The sequence below is a fragment of the Pseudophryne corroboree genome, chromosome 6, assembly GCF_028390025.1.
Source record: "Pseudophryne corroboree isolate aPseCor3 chromosome 6, aPseCor3.hap2, whole genome shotgun sequence".
Classification (NCBI taxonomy): domain Eukaryota; kingdom Metazoa; phylum Chordata; class Amphibia; order Anura; family Myobatrachidae; genus Pseudophryne; species Pseudophryne corroboree.
In genome coordinates, this window is record NC_086449.1 from 274,835,193 (window position 1) to 274,862,654 (window position 27,462).

General features: G+C 46.3%; 1 long non-coding RNA gene across 1 annotated transcript in view; it reads right to left on the bottom strand.

Moving 5' to 3' along the window:
* Window positions 1–27,462, bottom strand: part of LOC134935185 (uncharacterized) — a 62,100-nt gene that overhangs the window by 33,716 nt on the left and 922 nt on the right. The gene's annotated exons all lie outside the window — the stretch shown is intronic.

The window sequence follows — 27,462 nt, forward strand, 5'->3', positions numbered from 1 at the left end:
GATACGATCTACTCATGCAGACGTGGCAGTTGGCTTAAGGCAGTACTGCCTTAACTTTAGGACGATGTGATTCCCAGTCCTGTGAATGTATAGCAATGTCATGTAGATAGGTGGCCACATAGGCAGTATGCGGTTTCAGTACCATGTTCGTTACCCTTTACCTTGTTCAGTACCCTTTGGAAAGTGGGTGGTGCTACATACAAACCAAAAGGGTAGGACCCTGTACTGGAAAAGGCCTTCAGAAATAGAAAAAGATGTATTTTCCTTGGCTGCTGGTGTAAGAGGGATCTGCCAGTAGCCCTTGGTGGGATCAAGACTGGTCAAATATTTGCTGGTTGCCAACTTTCCACCAATTCGTCCACCCATAGCCTGGGGTAGGCATCAAACTGGAGTACGCTGTTTCATTTTATAAAGTCATTGCGGAACCATAAGCTGCTATTGGGTTTTTGTAACCAGCACAATTGGTCTGCACCACTCACTGGCATGGAGGTAGATTCCTCAATTACCCCCAGTTGGACCATGCTCTCCACTTCCTTTCTAACTGCATTCCGCCTAGCTTCAGGGATCTGGTAGGGCTTTTGCTTCACTACTACCCCGGGACATTTAACAACATCACGTTCAATCAAGTGTATGTAGGGAAGAGAATATGGGGCTAATTCAGACCTGATCGCTGCTGTGCGTTTTTGCACAGCGGGCGATCAGGTCTGAACTGCGCATGCGTATGCACTGCAATGCGCAGGCATGATGGTCCGCAGCGACGGGAGTGCTGGGCAGCGACGGGATGGTGCGATCGCAAGAAGATTGACAGGAAGAGGGCGTTTGTTGGTGGCAACTGACCGTTTCTAGGGAGCGTCCGGAAAAACGCAGGAATGACCAGGCGTTTTGTAGGAGGATTTGTGACATCAGCTCCGGCCTCAATCATCGCAGCGGCTGAGTAAGTCCTGGTCTGTGCAGAGACGGTACAAACTGCTGTTGTGTTTATGCAGCTCTCCTGCACATGCAATCGCTCATCTGCACAGCGAATTCCCCCTCACCCTGTAGGAGGCGACTACCTGATCGCAGGGAGGCAAAAAACGCACTCTGAATTACCCCCAATGTCCTTTTCCAACTGTACCATCTCCTCTGCCTGCCACTTTTGCTCTGTAGACAAAGTAGGCTCTATGGTAATTAAGGACTTTTCCACTGCCGTACTCATCATTCATTTATAAGTAGATTCTTACAAAAATGGTGTCATTCATGGGATCCTTCTGCCAGCCGCGTTCCGTGTGGCAGAGTCCAGCCACTGCCTTGCTGGGCCGGTGAGTGGGGTTAATTGTCCCGTAAAAATCGGTTTATTTGCACATCTAGAAACGTTAGGCATAGTGCAAATGTGTAAAGTCAATGCTGTGTTCTTGTAGAGAATAAGAATAAGACATCCTAAAACCTAGCTAAAGCTAGCCTTATTGAACAAAAGGGCGCCCTTCACTGTAGTGTATGTCACAGATCAGGCATCCTCCTGAGACGCGGCAGGTCCTAGAGACCGCCAACTTATGACATCTTGCACAGAATGGATGAGCTCTCCTCATCTAACAATAATGAGCATGATGCGTGGTGGAAATGAGGCATAAATCTGTCTATACACATAGCAATTTCCAAACTGTTTAGAAGTTTAGTATATAAATCATGTTTGTTGATCCAGAGCTGTATAATCAGACTGTAATCACTATGCTATATTTATTCTTAGAAGAATCTTCATTTTTCCATTCATTCTTTAATCTTGAAAAAACTAGAGATGAGCGGGTTCGGTTTCTTTGAATCCGAACCCGCACGAACTTCACTTTTTTTTTCACGGGTCAGAGCGACTCGGATCTTCCCGCCTTGCTCGGTTAACCCGAGCGCGCCCGAACGTCATCATGACGCTGTCGGATTCTCGCGAGGCTCGGATTCTATCGCGAGACTCGGATTCTATATAAGGAGCCGCGCGTCGCCGCCATTTTCACACGTGCATTGAGATTGATAGGGAGAGGACGTGGCTGGCGTCCTCTCCATTTAGATTAGATTTAGAAGAGAGAGAGAGAGAGAGATTGCTGTGATACTGTAGATTAGAAGAGAGTGCAGAGTGCAGACAGAGTTTAGTGACTGACGACCACAGTGACCAGTGACCACCAGAGACAGTGCAGTTGTTTGTTTTATTTAATATATCCGTTCTCTGCCTGAAAAAAACGATACACAGTCACACAGTGACTCAGTCTGTGTGCACTGCTCAGCCCAGTGTGCTGCACATCAATGTATTGTATATAAAGCTTATAATTGTGGGGGAGACTGGGGAGCACTGCAGGTTGTTATAGCAGGAGCCAGGAGTACATGATAAATAATATTATATTAAAATTAAACAGTGCACACTTTTGCTGCAGGAGTGCCACTCCCAGTGTGACTAGTGGTGACCAGTGCCTGACCACCAGTATATTAGTAGTATTGTATACTATCTCTTTATCAACCAGTCTATATTAGCAGCAGACACAGTACAGTGCGGTAGTTCACGGCTGTGGCTACCTCTGTGTCGGCACTCGGCAGGCAGTCCGTCCATCCATAATTGTATTATATACCACCTAACCGTGGTTTTTTTTTTCTTTCTTTATACCGTCGTCATAGTCATACTAGTTGTTACGAGTATACTACTATCTCTTTATCAACCAGTGTACAGTGCGGTAGTTCACGGCTGTGGCTACCTCTGTGTCGGAACTCGGCAGGCAGTCCGTCCATCCATAATTGTATTATAATATATACCACCTAACCGTGGTTTTTTTTTCGTTCTTTATACCGTCGTCATACTAGTTGTTACGAGTATACTACTATCTCTTTATCAACCAGTGTACAGTGCGGTAGTTCACGGCTGTGGCTACCTCTGTGTCGGAACTCGGCAGGCAGTCCGTCCATCCATAATTGTATTATAATATATACCACCTAACCGTGGTTTTTTTTTCGTTCTTTATACCGTCGTCATACTAGTTGTTACGAGTATACTACTATCTCTTTATCAACCAGTGTACAGTGCGGTAGTTCACGGCTGTGGCTACCTCTGTGTCGGCACTCGGCAGGCAGTCCGTCCAACCATAATTGTATTATATACCACCTAACCGTGGTTTTTTTTTCATTCTTTATACCGTCGTCATACTAGTTGTTACGAGTATACTACTATCTCTTTATCAACCAGTGTACAGTGCGGTAGTTCACGGCTGTGGCTACCTCTGTGTCGGCACTCGGCAGGCAGTCCGTCCAACCATAATTGTATTATATACCACCTAACCGTGGTTTTTTTTTCATTCTTTATACCGTCGTCATACTAGTTGTTACGAGTATACTACTATCTCTTTATCAACCAGTGTACAGTGCGGTAGTTCACGGCTGTGGCTACCTCTGTGTCGGCACTCGGCAGCCCGTCCATAATTGTATATACCAGTGACCTAACCGTGGTTTTTTTTTTCTTTCTTTATACATACATACTAGTTACGAGTATACTATCTCTTTATCAACCAGTCTATATATTAGCAGCAGACACAGTACAGTGCGGTAGTTCACGGCTGTGGCTACCTCTGTGTCGGCACTCGGCAGCCCGTCCATAATTGTATATACCACCTAACCGTGGTTTTTTTTTCTTTCTTTATACATACATACTAGTTACGAGTATACTATCTCTTTATCAACCAGTCTATATATTAGCAGCAGACACAGTACAGTGCGGTAGTTCACAGCTGTGGCTACCTCTGTGTCGGCACTCCGCAGCCCGTCCATAATTGTATATACCAGTGACCTAACCGTGGTTTTTTTTTCTTTCTTTATACATACATACTAGTTACGAGTATACTATCTCTTTATCAACCAGTCTATATATTAGCAGCAGACACAGTACAGTGCGGTAGTTCACGGCTGTGGCTACCTCTGTGTCGGCACTCGGCAGCCCGTCCATAATTGTATATACCAGTGACCTAACCGTGGTTTTTTTTTCTTTCTTTATACATACATACTAGTTACGAGTATACTATCTCTTTATCAACCAGTCTATATATTAGCAGCAGACACAGTACAGTGCGGTAGTTCACGGCTGTGGCTACCTCTGTGTCGGCACTCGGCAGCCCGTCCATAATTGTATATACCAGTGACCTAACCGTGGTTTTTTTTTCTTTCTTTATACATACATACTAGTTACGAGTATACTATCTCTTTATCAACCAGTCTATATATTAGCAGCAGACACAGTACAGTGCGGTAGTTCACGGCTGTGGCTACCTCTGTGTCGGCACTCGGCAGCCCGTCCATAATTGTATACTAGTATCCAATCCATCCATCTGCATTGTTTACCTGAGGTGCCTTTTAGTTGTGCCTATTAAAATATGGAGAACAAAAATGTTGAGGTTCCAAAATTAGGGAAAGATCAAGATCCACTTCCACCTCGTGCTGAAGCTGCTGCCACTAGTCATGGCCGAGACGATGAAATGCCAGCAACGTCGTCTGCCAAGGCCGATGCCCAATGGCATAGTACAGAGCATGTCAAAACCAAAACACCAAATATCAGTAAAAAAAGGACTCCAAAACCTAAAATAAAATTGTCGGAGGAGAAGCGTAAACTTGCCAATATGCCATTTACCACACGGAGTGGCAAGGAACGGCTGAGGCCCTGGCCTATGTTCATGGCTAGTGGTTCAGCTTCACATGAGGATGGAAGCACTCAGCCTCTCGCTAGAAAACTGAAAAGACTCAAGCTGGCAAAAGCACCGCAAAGAACTGTGCGTTCTTTAAAATCCCAAATCCACAAGGAGAGTCCAATTGTGTCGGTTGCGATGCCTGACCTTCCCAACACTGGACGTGAAGAGCATGCGCCTTCCACCTTTTGCACGCCCCCTGCAAGTGCTGGAAGGAGCACCCGCAGTCCAGTTCCTGATAGTCAGATTGAAGATGTCAGTGTTGAAGTACACCAGGATGAGGAGGATATGGGTGTTGCTGGCGCTGGGGAGGAAATTGACCAGGAGGATTCTGATGGTGAGGTGGTTTGTTTAAGTCAGGCACCCGGGGAGACACCTGTTGTCCGTGGGAGGAATATGGCCGTTGACATGCCAGGTGAAAATACCAAAAAAATCAGCTCTTCGGTGTGGAGGTATTTCACCAGAAATGCGGACAACAGGTGTCAAGCCGTGTGTTCCCTTTGTCAAGCTGTAATAAGTAGGGGTAAGGACGTTAACCACCTCGGAACATCCTCCCTTATACGTCACCTGCAGCGCATTCATAATAAGTCAGTGACAAGTTCAAAAACTTTGGGTGACAGCGGAAGCAGTCCACTGACCAGTAAATCCCTTCCTCTTGTAACCAAGCTCACGCAAACCACCCCACCAACTCCCTCAGTGTCAATTTCCTCCTTCCCCAGGAATGCCAATAGTCCTGCAGGCCATGTCACTGGCAAGTCTGACGAGTCCTCTCCTGCCTGGGATTCCTCCGATGCATCCTTGCGTGTAACGCCTACTGCTGCTGGCGCTGCTGTTGTTGCCGCTGGGAGTCGATGGTCATCCCAGAGGGGAAGTCGTAAGCCCACTTGTACTACTTCCAGTAAGCAATTGACTGTTCAACAGTCCTTTGCGAGGAAGATGAAATATCACAGCAGTCATCCTACTGCAAAGCGGATAACTGAGTCCTTGACAACTATGTTGGTGTTAGACGTGCGTCCGGTATCCGCCGTTAGTTCACAGGGAACTAGACAATTTATTGAGGCAGTGTGCCCCCGTTACCAAATACCATCTAGGTTCCACTTCTCTAGGCAGGCGATACCGAGAATGTACACGGACGTCAGAAAAAGACTCACCAGTCTCCTAAAAAATGCAGTTGTACCCAATGTCCACTTAACCACGGACATGTGGACAAGTGGAGCAGGGCAGGGTCAGGACTATATGACTGTGACAGCCCACTGGGTAGATGTATGGACTCCCGCCGCAAGAACAGCAGCGGCGGCACCAGTAGCAGCATCTCGCAAACGCCAACTCTTTCCTAGGCAGGCTACGCTTTGTATCACCGCTTTCCAGAATACGCACACAGCTGAAAACCTCTTACGGCAACTGAGGAAGATCATCGCGGAATGGCTTACCCCAATTGGACTCTCCTGTGGATTTGTGGCATCGGACAACGCCAGCAATATTGTGTGTGCATTAAATATGGGCAAATTCCAGCACGTCCCATGTTTTGCACATACCTTGAATTTGGTGGTGCAGAATTTTTTAAAAAACGACAGGGGCGTGCAAGAGATGCTGTCGGTGGCCAGAAAAATTGCGGGACACTTTCGGCGTACAGGCACCACGTACAGAAGACTGGAGCACCACCAAAAACTACTGAACCTGCCCTGCCATCATCTGAAGCAAGAAGTGGTAACGAGGTGGAATTCAACCCTCTATATGCTTCAGAGGTTGGAGGAGCAGCAAAAGGCCATTCAAGCCTATACAATTGAGCACGATATAGGAGATGGAATGCACCTGTCTCAAGTGCAGTGGAGAATGATTTCAACGTTGTGCAAGGTTCTGATGCCCTTTGAACTTGCCACACGTGAAGTCAGTTCAGACACTGCCAGCCTGAGTCAGGTCATTCCCCTCATCAGGCTTTTGCAGAAGAAGCTGGAGGCATTGAAGAAGGAGCTAAAAGGGAGCGATTCCGCTAGGCATGTGGGACTTGTGGATGCAGCCCTTAATTCGCTTAACAAGGATTCACGGGTGGTCAATCTGTTGAAATCAGAGCACTACATTTTGGCCACCGTGCTCGATCCTAGATTTAAAGCCTACCTTGGATCTCTCTTTCCGGCAGACACAGGTCTGCTGGGGTTGAAAGACCTGCTGGTGACAAAATTGTCAAGTCAAGCGGAACGCGACCTGTCAACATCTCCTCCTTCACATTCTCCCGCAACTGGGGGTGCGAGGAAAAGGCTCAGAATTCCGAGCCCACCCGCTGGCGGTGATGCAGGGCAGTCTGGAGCGACTGCTGATGCTGACATCTGGTCCGGACTGAAGGACCTGACAACGATTACGGACATGTCGTCTACTGTCACTGCATATGATTCTCTCAACATTGATAGAATGGTGGAGGATTATATGAGTGACCGCATCCAAGTAGGCACGTCACACAGTCCGTACTTATACTGGCAGGAAAAAGAGGCAATTTGGAGGCCCTTGCACAAACTGGCTTTATTCTACCTAAGTTGCCCTCCCACAAGTGTGTACTCCGAAAGAGTGTTTAGTGCCGCCGCTCACCTTGTCAGCAATCGGCGTACGAGGTTACATCCAGAAAATGTGGAGAAGATGATGTTCATTAAAATGAATTATAATCAATTCCTCCGCGGAGACATTGACCAGCAGCAATTGCCTCCACAAAGTACACAGGGAGCTGAGATGGTGGATTCCAGTGGGGACGAATTGATAATCTGTGAGGAGGGGGATGTACACGGTGATATATCGGAGGGTGAAGATGAGGTGGACATCTTGCCTCTGTAGAGCCAGTTTGTGCAAGGAGAGATTAATTGCTTCTTTTTTGGGGGGGGTCCAAACCAACCCGTCATATCAGTCACAGTCGTGTGGCCGACCCTGTCACTGAAATGATGGGTTGGTTAAAGTGTGCATGTCCTGTTTTGTTTATACAACATAAGGGTGGGTGGGAGGGCCCAAGGATAATTCCATCTTGCACCTCTTTTTTCTTTTCTTTTTCTTTGCATCATGTGCTGATTGGGGAGGGTTTTTTGGAAGGGACATCCTGCGTGACACTGCAGTGCCACTCCTAAATGGGCCCGGTGTTTGTGTCGGCCACTAGGGTCGCTAATCTTACTCACACAGTCAGCTACCTCATTGCGCCTCTTTTTTTCTTTGCGTCATGTGCTGTTTGGGGAGGGTTTTTTGGAAGGGACATCCTGCGTGACACTGCAGTGCCACTCCTAGATGGGCCCGGTGTTTGTGTCGGCCACTAGGGTCGCTAATCTTACTCACACAGTCAGCTACCTCATTGCGCCTCTTTTTTTCTTTGCGTCATGTGCTGTTTGGGGAGGGTTTTTTGGAAGGGCCATCCTGCGTGACACTGCAGTGCCACTCCTAGATGGGCCCGGTGTTTGTGTCGGCCACTAGGGTCGCTAATCTTACTCACACAGTCAGCTACCTCATTGCGCCTCTTTTTTTCTTTGCGTCATGTGCTGTTTGGGGAGGGTTTTTTGGAAGGGCCATCCTGCGTGACACTGCAGTGCCACTCCTAGATGGGCCCGGTGTTTGTGTCGGCCACTAGGGTCGCTAATCTTACTCACACAGCTACCTCATTGCGCCTCTTTTTTTCTTTGCGTCATGTGCTGTTTGGGGAGGGTTTTTTGGAAGGGACATCCTGCGTGACACTGCAGTGCCACTCCTAGATGGGCCCGGTGTTTGTGTCGGCCACTAGGGTCGCTTATCTTACTCACACAGCGACCTCGGTGCAAATTTTAGGACTAAAAATAATATTGTGAGGTGTGAGGTATTCAGAATAGACTGAAAATGAGTGTAAATTATGGTTTTTGAGGTTAATAATACTTTGGGATCAAAATGACCCCCAAATTCTATGATTTAAGCTGTTTTTTAGTGTTTTTGGAAAAAAACACCCGAATCCAAAACACACCCGAATCCGACAAAAATAATTCGGTGAGGTTTTGCCAAAACGCGTTCGAACCCAAAACACGGCCGCGGAACCGAACCCAAAACCAAAACACAAAACCCGAAAAATTTCAGGCGCTCATCTCTAGAAAAAACCCTCAGGGACACTTTGCTGATGAACCAAGGAAATGCGATACTGTCACTAGTCTAGGACAAGGATAAGTAGAATGACAGCTTAATAAGAGCAGCCTGTGTCAACAAAATAATCAATATCATTTATAATCCCTATAGATGCCATAAACACTGTCACAGCACATACATCAGGATACCAAAGGTAACAGGTCTGTGTCAGTACCATACGGCAATGTCATTTATATGTCAGCCAACATCTTGTAATATTTTTGCAAATATCTTCCCATCTACTACATAAATGTTGCCGTAAGGTATCCTGTGCTTCTATGGCTTCCAATTGCATCTAATCACGTGAGATGTCTTGAAGCAGATTTTTACAGAAGCAAGACTTTCTCTGTTGGAAGCTACAGCTGATCTCTGCAAACCCTTCTGGCAATGTTTGTGGCAAATGCATTTTTTTTTCTTCTTAAACTGTATTCAGGAAAACTGTGGTATCCTGAAAGCGATATGGTAACTTATCTACTGATAGAAGGCTCACAACATCTGCATAAGTGAGGAAATGTTAAAGATCTCACAATCTTTACCGATCTTACATTTCTAAGACATTACTATGCAAAAAAGCCAAGATTGCTAATATAAAGCTATACATTCTATGTATTAAGGGTGTTACTTTGAAAGGCTGGAAATCTTTGGCAGCATTGCAATACTTCTTGATTGGCTAGGAAGGCACCAGAGTCAGATGTGATCCACTGCAGACTTCATCTTGGCCAATCATAATGAATATTACAATGCGGCTGGAGTCTCCATTTCATTAGAGAAATGTCAAACGTATGAAGCTTGGCATGCCAAATAGTAATTATTTAAAAATTTGAGCTCTCCATTTTATTCAACCATTGTTATAGGCCGAATGAAACCGTAGGCATTTTTTTTTTTTAAATAAACTGGTTAGTAATGACATCCAGACAAACAGTAATATAAATAATATAAAGCAAGTGTACTGTTTGTGTGATACATAATAGCAAAAGTCATGAAGATATGCTTAACTATCTCTGTAATAGTTTTAGAACAGCATTTAAATGACTGAATGGAGTAATTACTGTGGCAAAGGTGATGAAAGATATTAAAGGATAAAAAATATTTACTTGTGTTTCCGCATATTTTATGTAACAAACCCATTCATTATTAGGGGCCTGATGGGGCTGCCTAGTATTCAGCAAACTCCAAAAAAAGAGAACATTTTCGTAGCTTGCTTGTGGGAACCAGTGCCATCTTCAGATGGCATTGACTCCCAGAACCCCGCTCCTTCCCATTAAAAGGAGGCCCGGGGTTGTGAAGACAGATTTGCCGCCTTTACACTGTGAGACTGATGGCCATGCCCATGTGTATGCAGACTGAGCCAGATTGGAAGTGGTAAGAACACTGCTATTTTGGTAGCACTGTTAGCGGTAGCAGTGTTAGGTATTGCGGAAACAGACACTTTTCAGAGCAGCTATCCCCGTACTGCAGCAATATTGAATTGCTCTGGTTCTTAACTATCAACCACCTGAACTCGAGGCGGATTGTATACCTAATTTCAGAGGCCACCTGGCTACAATGATGAATATGGCCCCTAAATATGAGTGCTATCCTAACTTGTAACCAGCTTCTTTATTATGTTTATAAGCATTTATTTTTCCTTGTTTTACCATTTCCAAGAAAGTGCCCATATGAACGCACACATCAGGCCGCTTTCTAACGTTTAGAAAAGTTATCAGTTTCTTCCGATGTAAAGGAAGAAGACTTGTGATATTTTGAGATTGGCAGAAGATGGAGACGCACTTGTATCAGAGGGGCAGTGTACAATAATAATTTTGCTAAGTTGCTCCCTCCCCATTAATACCCCTTTCAGACTGACAAGAGCCGGGTCGTACCCGGGAATGTGTACACGGGTGCTTCCCAGGTGCGACCCGGCTGAGACCCCTTCAGACTTGCGGCCCGACCCGGCATATTGCTCGGTTGGTGACGTCACCGCTGACGCTACCGCTGACCTCCTCCTATGCAGAGAACGGGTGCTGGTTCGCCTTGACCGGGCATACCCGTTCACATTGCACCGCATATCGGGACGATCCCGGATTCAACCCTGGTCGAGACCTGGGATGAAATGCCGTAATGCTCATCCCAGGATATTCTTACAGGACCCTTTTACACTGAGCAAATTCCCGGGTTGATGCGCATTCATGTGCAATATCCCAGGAAATATTTGTCAGTCTGAAAAGGGTATTAATGAGAATTAGGGACAAGCTATAAAAGTGTAAAACAGATGTGAGGGTCATGCTTAGAATTTGTGTCCCAATATTTTAAATACAGTATGTGAGTCTCACTTATTGGCAAGTTAAGGGTTAAAGAGTTTATTCTCACTCCTGGTGCAAAGCTCATCTAGTGTACAGTCTGACAGTGATTGGGTAATCTAACCTATGAAGGGATGTCCGTATTTTCTCATGAGGAAGGTTAGAGAAATACCAACCGGTCACAGTGACAGGCCAGTCACGTGCTGATTTCTACTGAGATGTCAGGTCTCTCCTTTCAAATCTCCTAGGGCCTAAATCAGACCTTATCGTAGCAGCAAATTTTGTTAGCAGATGGGCAAAACCATGGTGGTCATTCCGAGTTGTTCGCTAGCTGTTTTCGGTCGCTGCGCAGCGATCAGGCAAAAAATCGCCAGTTATGCGTATGCGGCGCAATGCACATGCGCAACGTACTTTCACAACATCCAAAGTAGTTTTACACAAGGTCTAGCGACACTTTTCAGTCGCACTGCTGGCCGCAGAGTGATTGACAGGAAGTGGGTGTTTCTGGGAGGTAACTGACCGTTTTCTGGGAGTGTGTGGAAAAATGCAGGCGTGTCACATACAAACGCAGGCGTGCCTAGGGAAACGCAGGCGTGGCTGGCCGAACGTAGGGCGTGTTCGTGACGTCAAATCAGGAAGTAAACAGTCTGAAGTGATTGCTAGCTAGGAGTAGGTCTGGAGCTGCTCAGAAACTGCACAATCTTTTTTTGTAGCAGCGCTGCGATCCTTTCGTTCGCACTTCTGCTAAGCTAAGATACACTCCCAGAGGGAGGCGGCTTAGCATTTGCACGGCTGCTAAAAGCAGCTAGCGAGCGAACAACTCGGAATGAGGGCCCATGTGCAGTGCAGGGGGGCAGATATAACCAGGGCCGGTGCAAGGTTTCTCAGCACCCTAGGCAAATAGTCAGCGGCCGCCCCTGCCAAAATACCGAGCCCTCAGGTAAAATTTAGGGATAAGATATTAGGACTGTTTTAGCAGTTTGGGTTTAGGTGTCCAGATTAGGGGCTATTATTAGGGAGGTGTGTGTGTGTGTGTGTGTGTGTGTGTGTGTGTGTGTGTGTATATATATATATTAGTGATGAGCGGATTCGGTTTTACTCGGTTCTCAAAACTGCATCTTATTGGCTCATGAATGTCATGTGTTTTGGATAGCCAAGAAGATGCCGTTTTGAGAACCGAGTAAAACCGAACCCGCTCATCACTAATAAATATATATATATATATATATATATACACACAGACAAACACACACACACACACACACACACACACACACACACACACACACAGTGGTTGAAGTGGAAATTTTGAAGTGGGGGTATGGAAAAGTGAAGGTTGTAATTATGCGCACGCTACTCCGAAAAAAGGGTGCGTGGCCACTTAAAAGGGGGCGTGCCCTTCAGTGTAGTTTACCACCCCTTATACACATTTTGCACCACAATAGTAGGACCCCTTATATTTTCTAGTACTGGTGCTCCTTTCACATTATACCACACAGTATGAGCTGAAAATCACATTATAGCACACTCTATGAGTCAAAAATCACATTATTGCACACAGTATGAGCCGAAAATCACATTATAGCACACGGTATGAGCCGAAAATCACATTATAGCACACGGTATGATCCGAAATTCACATTACAGCACACGGTATGAGCCGAAATTCACATTAGAGCACACTGTATGAGCCAAAATTCACATTATAGCACACGGTATGAGCCGAAATACACATTGTAGCACACGGTATGAGCAGAAATTCACATTAGAGCACACGGTATGACCCGAAATTCACATTAGAGCACATGGAATGAGCCGAAATTCACATTATGCCATGTGGAATGAGCTGAAATTCACATTATGCCACACACAAAGCCACATATCTACATACTCACAGCCACATACAGTATACACACACACATATATACATATAAACACACAGCCACATACATATATATACACACACACAACCACATTTACACACACACACTGTCCCCACCCTGACACTCTCCTCCACCAGTTCCCCTCTGCTCACCAGTTGCCAGGTAGCCGGGGGTATCAGCATACGGGAGCCGGAGCTGGGCAGCTATGCTGTGGAGTGGGAGCTGGCCACCCAAGTTGTCATCAGGAGAAAGCCGGAGCTGGGCAGCCGAGCTGTCAGGGGGGTGGGAGCCGGAGCCTTGGCATAATCATGCCGCATGCAGGAGCCGCAGCAGATTTGAAATAGTAGCGCCGCGGTCAGCTTGATGTGGCGGCGGACCGGCGGGGGACAGTACTTGAAGAAGTGTCGGTATAGCATACCGTTGTACACCAGCTCACTTCAGGCACGGATATATATATATATATATATATATATATATATATAAAATTGATACTGCGGCACTCAGAGTCGTACAAAAAGTGCAAAGTGTAGTCAAAAAAATTTACATCACATAGTCCAACATTTCGGGGTGCCTAACCCCATTGTCACACCTTGACAAAGGGGTTAGGCACCCCGAAACTTTGAATTGTGTGATGTAAATCTTTTGGACTACACTTTGCTCTTTTTAAATGACTCCGAGTGCCGCAGTATCAATTCTATATACTATCCTCCGCACTGAGAGCACCGGGCCAATCAACATCCAAAACGGAGTGCCGGGCTGATGGTAATATATATGAAAAATATATATGGAATACATATGATATCTTGGCGCTTAGGATGCCAAAATACTGACAGCGGTATCCCAGAGATTAAAATCCCAACACTTTCTAATTAAGTAAGCTCACCCTGACCCCTAACCCCCCCTCCCCCAAACCCTAACACACCTTTCGCGCAGCCTGACCCTAATTGCCCCCAGCTTAATCCTAACCCTCCCCGTTGGTACCTAACCACCCCCTTCCTGCAGCCTAAACCTATCCCTCCTTCTCCCCCAGCCTAACCCTCCCCAGGTGTGCCTAACCCTGACCCTCCCCCTACCCGCAGCTTAACCCTAATCCTCCCCCCCCAAGCCTACACCTAACCTCTCCCCTCCCTCCCCAGTCCCACCCACCCCCCACCCCCTGCGGCTTACTTCTCTAGGGTCGTGGCAGTTCAGGATCCCAGCAATCGGAATAGCGGCTCCGACATTTAGATTCAAGTTGGGACTCCGGCGTAGGTATTCCGAGAAGTGGCCGGATTCTGAACACAGAGATCCTGACTGCATTCCATATAGATTTTATGCATTAGCAACTTAGACCCATCCTAACTATATATATATATATATATATATATATATATATATATATATATATAATATATATATATATAAACACAGGGTAGTGTGATGCTGTGTGACACTGGGGCTGTAACTCACACTTCTGTAATGTTGCACAGAACCCAACCTCACTCCCCAACCACATAGACGTCCCCCTGCGTGTCCACAGCACCGGTGGGGGGGTGGGGGGGCAACATGTCGGGATAGCGTCCACACGGCAGTCACGGTGTAGGAGGAGGTGGCTCAACCCCGTCTGCACGGAGCAAACAGATGTAGGCCAGGGAGAGCAGATGCCGGACGTTGACAGGGAGCAATGTATGGTGCAGCGCCTGCACGTACCTTCGCTGCTACTCACCACTCGGCAGGATGAGTTGCGAGGTGGGGACAGGCAGGAGGGGGGGGGGGAGTGAGAGACACACAGCCCGAGCTCCCGGTGAAACAACCACGAGAGTCACTTTACCCGTGCTGCCAGTTAAAGAAAGGTATCATAAATAGCAAGGGGATCCACCAGTGGTTGGGGAAGCCCTCTTCGCATCGGGTTAAGGTCCCGCCCCCCGCCTCCTCCACAGGCTCCGGCAGCTTTGTTGCCTCCTTACCTGGTTTGTGGACCCAGCGCCGGCGGAGGGAGCAGATCATCTGCTACATACTCATCAGGTCGGGAGGGTGGGGGGGCAGTGAGCGACACAAGAGGGGCAGATGGGAACAGCTCTAGAGCGGTGGCGAGCACAGAGCGGTCACTTCCTTTTTTTTTTTTTTTCTTTGCTGCACTCAGAGCCGCCCGTGAAGTGTTGCCGCCCATAGGCAGCTGCCTAAAGCTGCCTAATGGTGGCGCCGGCCCTGGATATAACACGTGCAGAGAGAGTTAGATTTGGGTGGGGTGTGTTAAAACTGAAATCTAAATTGCAGTGTAAAAATAAAGCAGCCAGTATTTATCCTGCACAGAAACGATATAACACACCCAAATCTAACTCTCTCTGCACATGTTACATCTGCCCCCCCACCAGTGCACATGGTTTTGCCGATCTGCTAACAAATTTGCTGATACGATCAGGTCTGAATTAGGCCCATAGTCTTGTTCTTTAGGCACATGATAGCTAGCAGATACACTGAATCGGTGGAGAAACCCATTAGATCTGCTTGTGTTCGTTGACTTTAACCACTGATGAGTCATTGTATACAATTTGGTAGTGTACCACATAATGTTTTATGAATTAACTGAGATGCATTACTGTGTCATTTTATCATCTTATTTCTAGTTCTACTGTAAAGCCACAGAATGCACAGAGCCATTTGTATTCCATGCAAGGTTCTATTGAGTTAATTATAGCAAGATTGATCGCGTACGTTTCTGCTTCTCCCCAATGCATATAATTTACAGCAAGTAATGTATAAACTGTATGACTGCAGCTGTTGGGATTCTTTATGTCATGGTTTTATTGTATTGTAAGAGAGGAAGAGAAAGAGAGAGGAGAAGAGCGGGAGAGAGAGAGGGAGGTCGAGAAAGAGAGAGAAAGAAGCGAAAGAGAGGAAGAAAGAGGAGAGAGAGAAGAGATTCACATATTTCCTATAGGATTTTGTAATTCCCCTTACTATAAAATGCTTCACATATGTTAGAAAAACATGAATCTAGAAATACAGTTTTGGTTTAATTACATGCAATTTACTCTGGTAAATTGGGTAGAATTTATATATGATTGTTCAGGTGTTTGGCTGTAATCATATGTTTTGTTACATGCAGATTGCACAAGATATGTCACATTGCAGATTCACAAGAACATTTTATCTGTGATTATAACCAATTTCATTCACTTTAGTGTAGAACAATATCTTTTTATTTGGGTTCTTCAAAAGACTATATAAACTTGTACAACTCTGAGTTTCCTGAATGATGAACAGGGCTGAAACTGCCATTAGGCAAAACTACATGGTGGCCTGGGGTGTCAGTAGTTAGGAGTGTTTAAAATACTCAACAAGAGAGTCATCCAGTGTTTTCAATAACCATGTGGCACTTGCCACATGGATCGTTGAACATTGGCATTTGGAAGAAGCAGCTAGCACAGTGGTTCCCAAACTGTGTTCCTAGACACCCTGGGGTGCCCCGGGACACTTGTAAGGGTGCCTTGGATTGGTGGTCCAGGACTAATTAAAATTATTAATGGTCAATGTAACAGGCAAAACCGGTGCTGGTGGCTGCTAATCATAAAATATGTGGACAAGCAGAAGCAAATTGTGTCCCTCACCACACAATTTATCTTATGGATGACATATAAACGCAATTTACTTCATTCAATATTTTTTCTAAATTTCTCAATAAGAAGCTTTTTGTCCTGGAGGTGCCATGAAAAAAATTCTGATGCTCTAGGGCAAAAAGTTTGGTAACCACTGACCTAGCAGTTTCTTAACCACGTGGTGTTACTGGACTATGATGTCACACTCAACATCACTCTTCCCAGACTGAGTGGAGCGGGAGACGTCACCTGACCTGTATGCTAAGGTAAAAAAGCAATGGGGGTGCTCTCTCTGGTGACCCTACTTATGAACTTTGGTGTCTTTTAAAAGCCAAAGGGGTAAAATTGCTGTTCAAGGTTGTGAAGAACCTTTTAAAACAGGTAGCATTGATCCCTTGAATGAATGACTAGTGCCATCACTTCATCTTGGGGCTGATTTCAACAGGTGCCAAAAAGTAATGGGTTCTCTTTGCAATGTGATTTGTCAGCTTCAGTTGTTTACAACTGCACTATGGGGAGCCCAGCCTTAATGTGCTTCAATTCAGCTGCAATGAATCCTAAGAGACAAATTCAGTTGTCAGTGGGCTTTGCTACGTGGATTCTGCTCTCTAAGTGCCAGGGAGCTATTCAATTAGAATCCCATGATCAGCCCATGACCAGACCCGAGGAAGCGCAGGGTTATTGTGGACTCTAATTGAATATCTCCCAGAACTAACAATTCAGTAGGGGCAGTAACCCATAGGGGTCAGGAAGCTTTATTTAGTTGTTTATTTCTGTGCTACCCATCTACGGCAACCTGCTGAATGGGCTGAAGCTCCATCATATTATGACAGCATAAACACACGGCAGGTATCCGTATTGTAACATAACTGGCCAGACCTGGAGTTAGTTGCCACTGTTGCTGAGGTCTCCCCATGCTTATTGTTCTCTGTTTTAGTTTTTTGGGGTGAGGTAGTTATTAAAGCCTAGCAGCAACCCAGTCCAGCAGCAGCGCTGTGGTGGTGGTGGTGGAGGATGACGCTTGTGGCGGTGAGCACTACTGGGGCATTATGTGCATCTGGCAGTACTCAGGCATTATGTGTATCTGGCACTACTGGGGGCATTAAGTGTAGGGAATTGCTACTAATCTGTGGCATAATGTATAAAAGGCACTACTGCTGGGTGGCTTAATGTTCAAGGGGCACTACTACTAAGTGGCTTAATTTTCAAGGGGCACTACTACTGTGTGGCTTCATTTTCAAGGGGCACTACTACTAAGTGGCTTAATGTTCAAGGGGCACTACTACTAAGTGGCTTAATTTTCAAGGGGCACTACTACTAAGTGGCTTAATGTTCAAGGGGCACTACTACTAAGTGGCTTAATGTTCAAGGGGCACTACTACTAACTGGCTTAATGTTCAAGGGGCACTACTACTGTGTGGTGTACCGTGCTAGATACACTACTACTGTGTGGAATACCATGCAAGGGGCACTACTACTGTATGACACAACTTATGTAAAGGACACTACTGTGTGGTGTTACTTGAATTGGGTGTTATTTCTCTTATGTCCTAGTGGATACTGGGGAATACTAGATTACCATGGGGTATAGATTGGGTCCACTGGAGCCTGGCACTTTAAGAAACTAGTAGTGTGTGCTATGCCCCTCCTAGCAGTCTCAGTTTAGAAAATGTGCCCAAGGAGCCAGTGCATTCTGTTGCTCTCCAGAGAGTTTTCTTCATAAATGTATTTTACTTTATTATTTTCAGGCACACTGGTTGGCAAGCAGTCTGCCTGCGTTGTGGGATTTAAGGGGGGACCGAACCAACTTTCTAAGAGTTAATGGTTCATCATCCCAGCTGACAGATTACTGAGCTCCTGAGGTGGTGATCTCACACTCCCAGAGGGTGAGCCCATGCCAGGAGCATGCCGCCACCCCTTAACAGATGCCTAAGACAGACGTGGTGCGGTGAGTGTTACACCGGGGACCCGGTTGCTGGTCCCCGATGCATGATGGCGGCATGAGGGACAGTGCTCACCTGGCTCCGATGCACGGTGCACACTGAGTACCCAGACTGGCAGCGGTGATAGCGGGCTCTGTACTCTCGTTTTCACAGTTAAATATGGAGAAATCCAGTATAAAAGTAATACAAAGACCGTGCGCCATTATGGGGGCGGGGCTTCCCAGAGAGTGAGACCAGTAGCCAAATGGCTCCATATCCTGCTGCTGCTGCACAGGCAGCACGCAGAGACTGCTCCTCCAGGACCCACTGAATCACCATTGTAACTGGTACCAGGGGGTTATAGTGAGGGGATAGCTTATACTCAACGGTTCTACCGCTGTGTGGGAAATTACACTCAAACGTCACCCAGCGGGCCACTGCTCAGCTTGTGGTGTAGTGTGCTGGTTCCAACTTCTCTCTGTATCACTCCATTCAGGGTAGTCTGGGTTAATGTGCATATTTCACTAATACGGCACTGTGTTTAAATACTAATCTGTGTGTTTCTTTTCAAGCACCTTCCTCACAGGGGTCCCTTATGTGTACCCAATGCTCAATTCCTTCACAAGGTAGTAATGTACAGGCTCCAGAGTGGATAGAATCATTTCACACTATGATTTCCAATATTAATTCAGAGTTAGCTACGGCTAACAAACAAACAATGGCAGTTGCTCTATCATTCCTGGAGATAATTATATCAAATGCTAGAAAGGGGGAGGGGTCACAGACAAACAGCAGACAGAGAGGGTGTGCTTCCCCCCGGTATCCCCCCAGCACACTAAAAAATTACCTGTAACCATACCTGAACTTATATGGTAATAGAATTTCAGAGAATTAGTCACATGTGTTTGCAAAGACATGTTTAGCTGCTGAGCCGCGCCAAGGCTTCTCCGATATCAGCAGTCCTAACACTACATAATAGCAGTGCCCACATAGGGCCATGTAATTTGTCTACAGTAGACCTCATGATAAAGGCTCATACCAAAACACATCCAGACAGAGAGCTAACTTACCTGGGAGCCACCCCCAGGATCCCCCATTAACACTACAAGGAACAGCATGCCTTCCAAATACTGCTTCCATTCAATGCCTTTCTCAAACATGCAGACAAACAATGGCAGTTGCTCTATCATTCCTATATCAGGTGCTAGAAAGGGGGAGGGGTCACAGACAAACAGCTGACAGAGAAGGGGAGTGCTTTCCCCCCCCCCTTGGCATCCCCCCAGCACACTAAAAAAAATTCCTGTAACCAAAGCAAGAACAGCAAACCCTGAAACAAACTATGGACACGTTTATGGTAACTGCTGTCGACCGCAGGCAGGCTCCCTAGCCTCCCTTGTTGGTCTCTCACAAACGCACGCACCCTCTATTGTTACAATCTGACTCTGATTCTGAACTACCAGAGCTTGATGAGGGAGAGGCTGAGGTGGTCGAGGATGATTCCCTGTCCCCGGGGCTTGAAGCCATCATTTATGCCATCAGGGAGGTGCTTAATATCCCTAATAAGGAGGAAGAGCAGGCAGAGGAATTGTATTTTAATGTGAAACCAAAGTCCTCTGCAAACTTCCCGGTCTCTATAGAATTAGATTCCCTGGCTCGGGCAGCATGGTTAAATCCTGACAAGAAATTGATTACCCCTAAACGGGTGTTAAATACATTCCCTTTCTCTAGGAAAGGAGGATTGGAAAGTCTGGGAAACCCTGCCAACAGTGGATACCTCTGTGTCTAGGTTGTAACGCAAGATAGTTTTACCTGTACCTGGGGCTGTTTCCCTGAAAGACCCCGCTGTACGCAAAATTGAAACCACTCTTAAATCAGCAGGTGGAGCCCAACGCCCTACCATAGTATGCGGCTGGATTTCTAGAGCCATGGTAAAATGGTCTGATGAAATTTTGAAAGGGTTGCTCACACTACCTCAAGAAGAGATAGTTACATTACTACAACACATACAAGATGCTGCAAACTTTAGGAGTGAGGCCATTAAGGAACTTAGTATCATTAATGGCCGTACCACTGCTATGGCAGTATCGGCTCGTAGAGCCCTGTGGCTGCGTCAATGGTCAGCAGATGCTGATTCCAAAAAAGGGGTTGAAAACATTGCTTTTACAGGTGATGCCTTGTTTTGGGATGAACTGAACAAGTGGATATCTCGGGCAACTGCAGGGAAATCTACATTTCTATCATCTGCTCCGCCACCTGCCAGGCGTCCCTATCCTGGACACTCCCTGCAGTCCTTTCGGGTGGCCAGATTCAGAGGCAGGGCCAGAGGTGCCTCCAATGCTGCTAGAGGATCTTGCGGTAAGTCCTGTAAACCAGCTGCTGCTGGACCTCCAGACCAGGCCTCAAAATCCTCTTCCACGAAGCCCTCCGCGTGATGGTTGGCCCCAGCAGCAAGGTGACTTTCAGGTAGGTGCTCGCCTTCAAGACTTTGCCCACATATGGGCAGAGTCCTGCTGGCATCCTTGGGTGAGGGACCTTATTTCCCAGGGATACCGGCTGGAATTCCAGGAACTCCCTCCGCTCAGATTCTTCAGGTCAGGCTTACCAGCTTCACCGGAAGCAAGGGTTTCCTTACAGCAGGCGGTGCAAAAACTGCTTTCTACAGGAATTACTGTTCCAGTGCCTCCTCAACTGCACACAAAAGGGTTTTACTGAAGTCTCTTTGTGGTTCCGAAGCCAGACGGCTCGGTACGGCCTATCTTGAACCTCAAATCCATGAACCCGTATCTTTGGGTGTTCAAATTCAAGATGGAATCCCTAAAAGCAGTGATAGCAAATCTGGAGGAGGGGGAGTTTCTGGTGTCCCTGGATATAAGGGATGCATACCTACATATCCCAATTTGGCCCCCTCACCGAGCATTCCTCCGGTTCACGATTCTGGACCAAGATTTCCAATTTCAGGCCCCACAGACCCAAGGGTATTCACAAAGGTTATGGCGGAGATGATGCTACAACTGCACATGGGGGTGTTCAAATAATTCCATACCTGGACAATCTCCTGATAAAGGTGGTGTCCAGGGAACAGCTGCTGCACAGCATCGACTTGCTACTCGTTTGCTTACAGGTCACGGCTGGATACTCAATTTCCAGAAATCTCACTTGTAACCATTTCAGAGAATTCAGTTCCTGGGGATGATCCTGTCTCAGAAGGTTTACCTTCCCAGGGACAAGGCCTTGACTATTCAGTCTGTGGTCCAGATGGTGCTGAAACCTCCTGTGGTCTCGATTCATCTTTGTATCTGCTTGCTGGGCAAGATGGTGGCCTCCTACTAGGCAATACAGTACTGCAGGTTCCATGTGCGACCGTTTCAGCAGGATTTGTAGGACAAATGGTCGGATCTCACCTGCACATGCATCAGCATATCACCAAAAACACAGATATCCCTACTACGGTGGCTACAAGTGGTCACATCTAATGGAGGGTCGGAGTTTCAACACCCTATCCTGGACGCTGTTGACAATAGATGCCAGCCTCCGGGGTTGGGGGGGGGGGGGGGGGGGCTGTGACTCAAGGGGCGCAGTTCCAGGGGACGTGGTACTTTCAGGAATCTTCTCTTCCAATCAACATCCTGGAACTCAGGGCAATTTACTACGCTCTTGTACAGGCCTAATCCCTCCTTTGGAATCAGGCCATCCAGATGCAGTCAGACAACGCCACAGCGGTGGCGTACATCAAATGGCAGGGAGGTACCAGAAGCAGGGCCACAATGCGAGAGGTGTGAAGAATACTTCTCTGGGCGGAAGCCAACGCAAGGGCCATCTCAGCCACTTACATTCCAGGAGTGGACAACTGGGAAGCGGACTTCCTAAGCAGACACGACCTTTATCCGGGGGAATGGGGCCTCCACCCTCTGGTGTTTCAACAAATCGTTCACCAGTGGGGTTGTCCACAAATAGACCTGATGGCTTCTCTCCTCAACAAGAAGCTCCGTTGTTACTGCTCCAGAACGAGGGACCCGCAGGCGGTTGCGGTAGACGCTCTGACGACGCCATGGAATTACCACTTCATTTACCTGTTTCCTCCAATTCCTCTAATCTCAAGAGTTCTAAAAAGCCTCAAAAAGGAAAGGGTTCAGGCAATTCTCATTGCCCGGATTGGCCTCGACGGGTCTGGTGTGCGGACCTTCTGACCCTGTCGTTGGAGGAACCCTGGCCTCAGCCACTGCTCAGGGACCTTCTTCAACAAAGACCCTTTGTCTATCCAGATTTACAGAAGCTATATTTGACGGACTGGAGGTTGAGAGGGAAATTTTAACCAGGAAGGGTCTTCCTTCCAAGGTGGTTTCCACTATGGTTCAGGCCTGTAAGGGGGGGTTACCTCCAGACCTTACCTCCATATTTGGAATAAGTATGTTTCTTGGTGTGAGGATCAAAAATGTTCTCCTGTGGGATTTCGTCTGGGCCGGTTTCTACTGTTCCTGCAAGCAGGAGTGGATAAGGGCCTCCGATTAGGCTCCATCAAGATTCAGATCCCGGCTCTCTTTATCTTCTTTCAGAAACAACTGGCAGTACTTCTTGAAGTACAGACCTTTCTTAAGGTGGTGTTGCACATTCAGCCACCCTTTGTTCCTCCCACTGGTCCATGGAACCTCAATGTGGTGTTGACCTTTCTCCAGTCGGATTGGTTTGAACCCTTGTATAAGGTTGACTTAAAATACCTGACGTGGAAGCCAGTCATATTACTGGCCTTGGCTTTGGCCAGGCGTGTGTCAGAATTGGGGGCTTTGTCCTGCAAGAGCCCATACTTGGTGTTTCACAAGGATAGGGTGGAGCTCAGAACTCGCCCTCAGTTCTTGCTGAAGGTGGTATCGGCTTTTCATGTAAATCAACCAATCATGGTTCCTGACTTATCTGACACTTCAGTTGGTCCAAAGTCCCTGGGTGTTGTGAGGGCTTTGAGGATTTACATCAAAAGGACTCCTCGTCACAGGAAGTCTGGCTCACTTTTCGTCCTTTATGAATCTGTGAAAATTGGTCGTCCTGCCTCCAAGCAGTCCATTGCTCGTTGGCTCAAATTGACTATTCAACAAGCCTATACTTCGGCAGCTCTGCCGCTGCCGAGTTCTATTCAGGCCCACTCCACAAGGTCGTGGGTTCTTTCTGGGCGGCTGCCCGGGGTGTCTTGGCCTTACAATTGTGCCGGGTAGCTACTTGGTCTGGTGTGAACACCTTTGTTAAATTCTACAGGTTTGACACCTTGGCCAAGGATGACCTTCAGTTTGGTTAGGCTGTTTTGCAGGGGTTTCAGCACTCTCCCACCCGTTCTGGGAGCTGTGGGACATCCCCATAGTAATCTAGTATTCCCCAGTATCCACTAGGACGTAAGAGAAAATAGGAATTTAATACCTACCGGTAATTCCTTTTCTTGTAGTCCGTAGTGGATACTGGGCACCCGCCTCAGTGCTTCGTTTCTGCTTACCTGGTTGTAAGTATTATTGGTTTGGGTTGCTATTGCTTCCTGGTTCCATGTTTGGTTGGTGTGAAACCCTTATATTGTTAGCATTGCTTTCCCCTGTTCTGGTTAGCTCTGCTTCTTATTGTTGTGTGTTGGTTCGTTACCTCACCGCTTTATGTGTTATATCCTTCTCTCAAAGTATGTCCGTCTCCTCAGGCACAGTTTCCTAGACTGAGTCTGCTAGGAGGGGCATAGAGGGGAGGAGTCAGCACACACTATTAGTTTCTTAAAGTGCCAGGCTCCAGTGGACCCGATCTATACCCCATGGTAATATAGTATTCCCCAGTATCCACTACGGACTACGAGAAAAGGAATTTCCGGTAGGTATTAAATTCCTATTTTTGTGGCTACACCCCCTTCCCCACAACACTATGCCCCTTGTTTGGTGCATGCCTGCTGTCCCTGTTTAAAATATAGAGGGGCCACCAATGCTCTTTCTGGCACAGGGCACCATAATGTCTAGTTATGGCTCTGTTGGGGAGTGAGCATCTGGTGGCCAGAGCTGCATGATGCAATCACTGGGATATACAGCACAATCACCTGTGGGCCCCTATCACCACTAACCGCTCCCCCTTCCCCTATCGTGGTGCCCTCCTGCCATTTTTTTCTGGATCAATATTGTGTAGGGTATACAGGGGTCAGTGATGTAGTGTAGGGTATAGAGAGGTTAGTGATATAGGGTGGGGTATAGAGGGCTCAGTGATATAGTGTAGGGTATACAGGCGTCCGTGATGTAGTGTAGAGTATAGACGGGTCATTGATGTGGTGTAGGGTATACATGGGTCCTTGATTTAGTGAAGGGTGTAGAAGGATCGGTAATGTAGTGTAGGGTATACAGGAGTCCTTGACGTAGTGAAGGCTGTAGAGGGGTCAGTGATGTGGAGTAGGGTATACAGGGGTCAGTGATGCAGTGTAGGTTATAGAGGGGTCAGTGATGCAGTGTAAGGTATAGAGGGGTCCAGGATGTAGTGTAGGGTATAAAGAGGTCAGTTAAAATACTAATCCCAAGTACTTAGTACACCAATATTGAATTAAGGGCCTAATCAGACCTGATCGCTGTGCTGCAAATTTGCAGAGGTCTGCGATCAGATAGTCGCTGCTCAGGGAGAGTGAAAACCCACACCGTGCAAGTGTGCAAATGCATGTGTACGCCATGCGAAAATTCCGCCAGACAGCGGACAGCTGCAAATCCGTTCGTAACTCACTCACCATTGAATGATGTTTCCAGTCTGTGCAGTCTGTGTGTAGCCTAAGACTTACTCCTACAATGCAATACAAACAGGCTGATCGGGGCCAGAGCTGATGTCACACACGCGCCCTGAAAAAGCTGAAGTCATTTGATAATCGGCCGATGTGCGAATTCGCACAACAATCAGGTCTGAATCTGGCTCTAAGACGCAAAATGCAGAGAAAAGTATGCAATCTAGGTAAAAAAAAGGTCAGCGATTCAATCCGACCTGTGCCCTGGCTTGCACCACATATCGTTTTGGGGGTGGGGGCGCCAAAGGAGATTTTCGGCCTGGGGCTCCGCTTGATCTAGAACTGGCCCTGTAGCTAGTACATTCTATAAAATAATAGCTTGCATCTGATTGTACATACAGTACTTTAATGGTTTTATTTCCATAGTGATGGAAAATAAAGTTTTTAGCATTAGCTATTTTTTAAAAGAATTAATAATTAGCCTGGTGCAAAGTGCTGATCGTCCATTTTTTTTGCTGAGATACAAATGCGTTTTGTGGCGTTTTTGCTTGAAATTAAATTGCTTTTATTGACCACTAGTTTGGCAGGGGATGAAGGTGCTGAGTCAAATGTCTTTCATTGGTTTTCTGAATTTTGCTGCCTCGTTGGGGTGAAATTATTAGATTTGCTTTGTGCCATGCCTTTTCATTTTGTTTGCTACTTCTCTGAATTGCGAGGGTATCGGACACTATTTATTGAAACAACCGTGTGTTGGGATTAGCAATTTCCTATATGGATCTTATGCTTCATCTCCTGTTCATCCGAAGGATATGGTTGCTCAGTTGGTCTGTCAATACGTGTCTAGTGACAGGTTGATAAATCTTGCTTTGTTTTGACGTTTCTGCAATAAGCAAGGCACTTACCCGATATTTACCTGCAGGAGTCAGGTGAAATTGTCTACAATAGTGACTTTCCTGACTTATCAGTGGTCTGTTACGAGAATCACCTCAACTCATTACATGCTTACTGAACTTTGCGCTACTCTTTGAGAGTAGCACTTAGAAAATCCCTTGCTTTGTTTGTATTTTACTCAGGATGAAAGCATCAAGGGTATATTTCTAAAAATAAATGCACAGCGCTTAGCAAATATTCTGTGTTCTTATTGCTTATTTAGTGATAAAAGTGTATAAAGGGGAAATGCTTCTTTGATTTTTGAATGAAGCACCCTTGTAGCCTTAATTCTATTTCTCAGCATCTATGTAATTCAATTTATCTGTGGGAATGAGCATTTTTACAGATAGCGCAAAGTGGTACTAAATCTAAACGTAGACCATTAACTAAAACGCACAATTTAAAGAAAAAGATGCTACATTACAGTGCTCGGAACGGCTCAGTCTCGCCAGGTGTCTCGCACCATACGGCGTATTGAGGCCAGCTGTACAAGGGCAGACCTGTATGCTACTACTCTTGAACTTTGTAATGTTGCTATGTTCCTCCACTTTGTACCGCACTGTGGAACTGTTGTGGTGCCTAATAAAAAAAAGATGCCACAGACAAACACAAACAAACAAACAAACAAACAAACAAACAAACAAACAAACACACCAGATAAATAAAGAAAAAACACTTGTTACATTATTAGAGAGCCAGGGAACGATAAGACCAGTTATTTCATAAATATGGAGTCTGGGAATAAGGATTCTGTCCTTGACAAAGATAAATGGGCCCATTTATTAACTGTTTTTTGATCCGATAATTATAATTTCTTATTGCCACTTTTAACGGTAATAAGGAATTATGGGGCCCATTTATCAACAAGTGATAAAACCATACTTGCCTACTTTTGAAAATAGTTTCAGGGAGATTTTAGTCAGCATCAGAATGCGCCATGCACAGCACGGACCTCTGTTTAGGGGGCGTGTCATTCTCCACCCAAAGGGCATACCTATTGCCTCTCATGGGTTTTCTGCAGTGGCAGGTATTAATTTAAGTGCAGCGTGCTACCAGAGAGGGATTTTGTATGGGTGGCATGTGCAGTTGTAAAAATTGCTAATTTACATTGCACCCAAGTCAGAATGATCCCCAGTATGTGACAATGAGTCCTGAGTAGTAAGTATTTATAAAACCTCCACTGTTTGGGCACCCCAGTGGGCAGTGCCATCCTACACACACACACACACACACACACACACACACACACACACACACACACACACACACACGTAGTGCTATCCACACAAACACACACGGGCAGTGCCATCCAACACACAAACACACACACGGGCAGTGCCATCCTACACACAGGGGCAGTGCCATA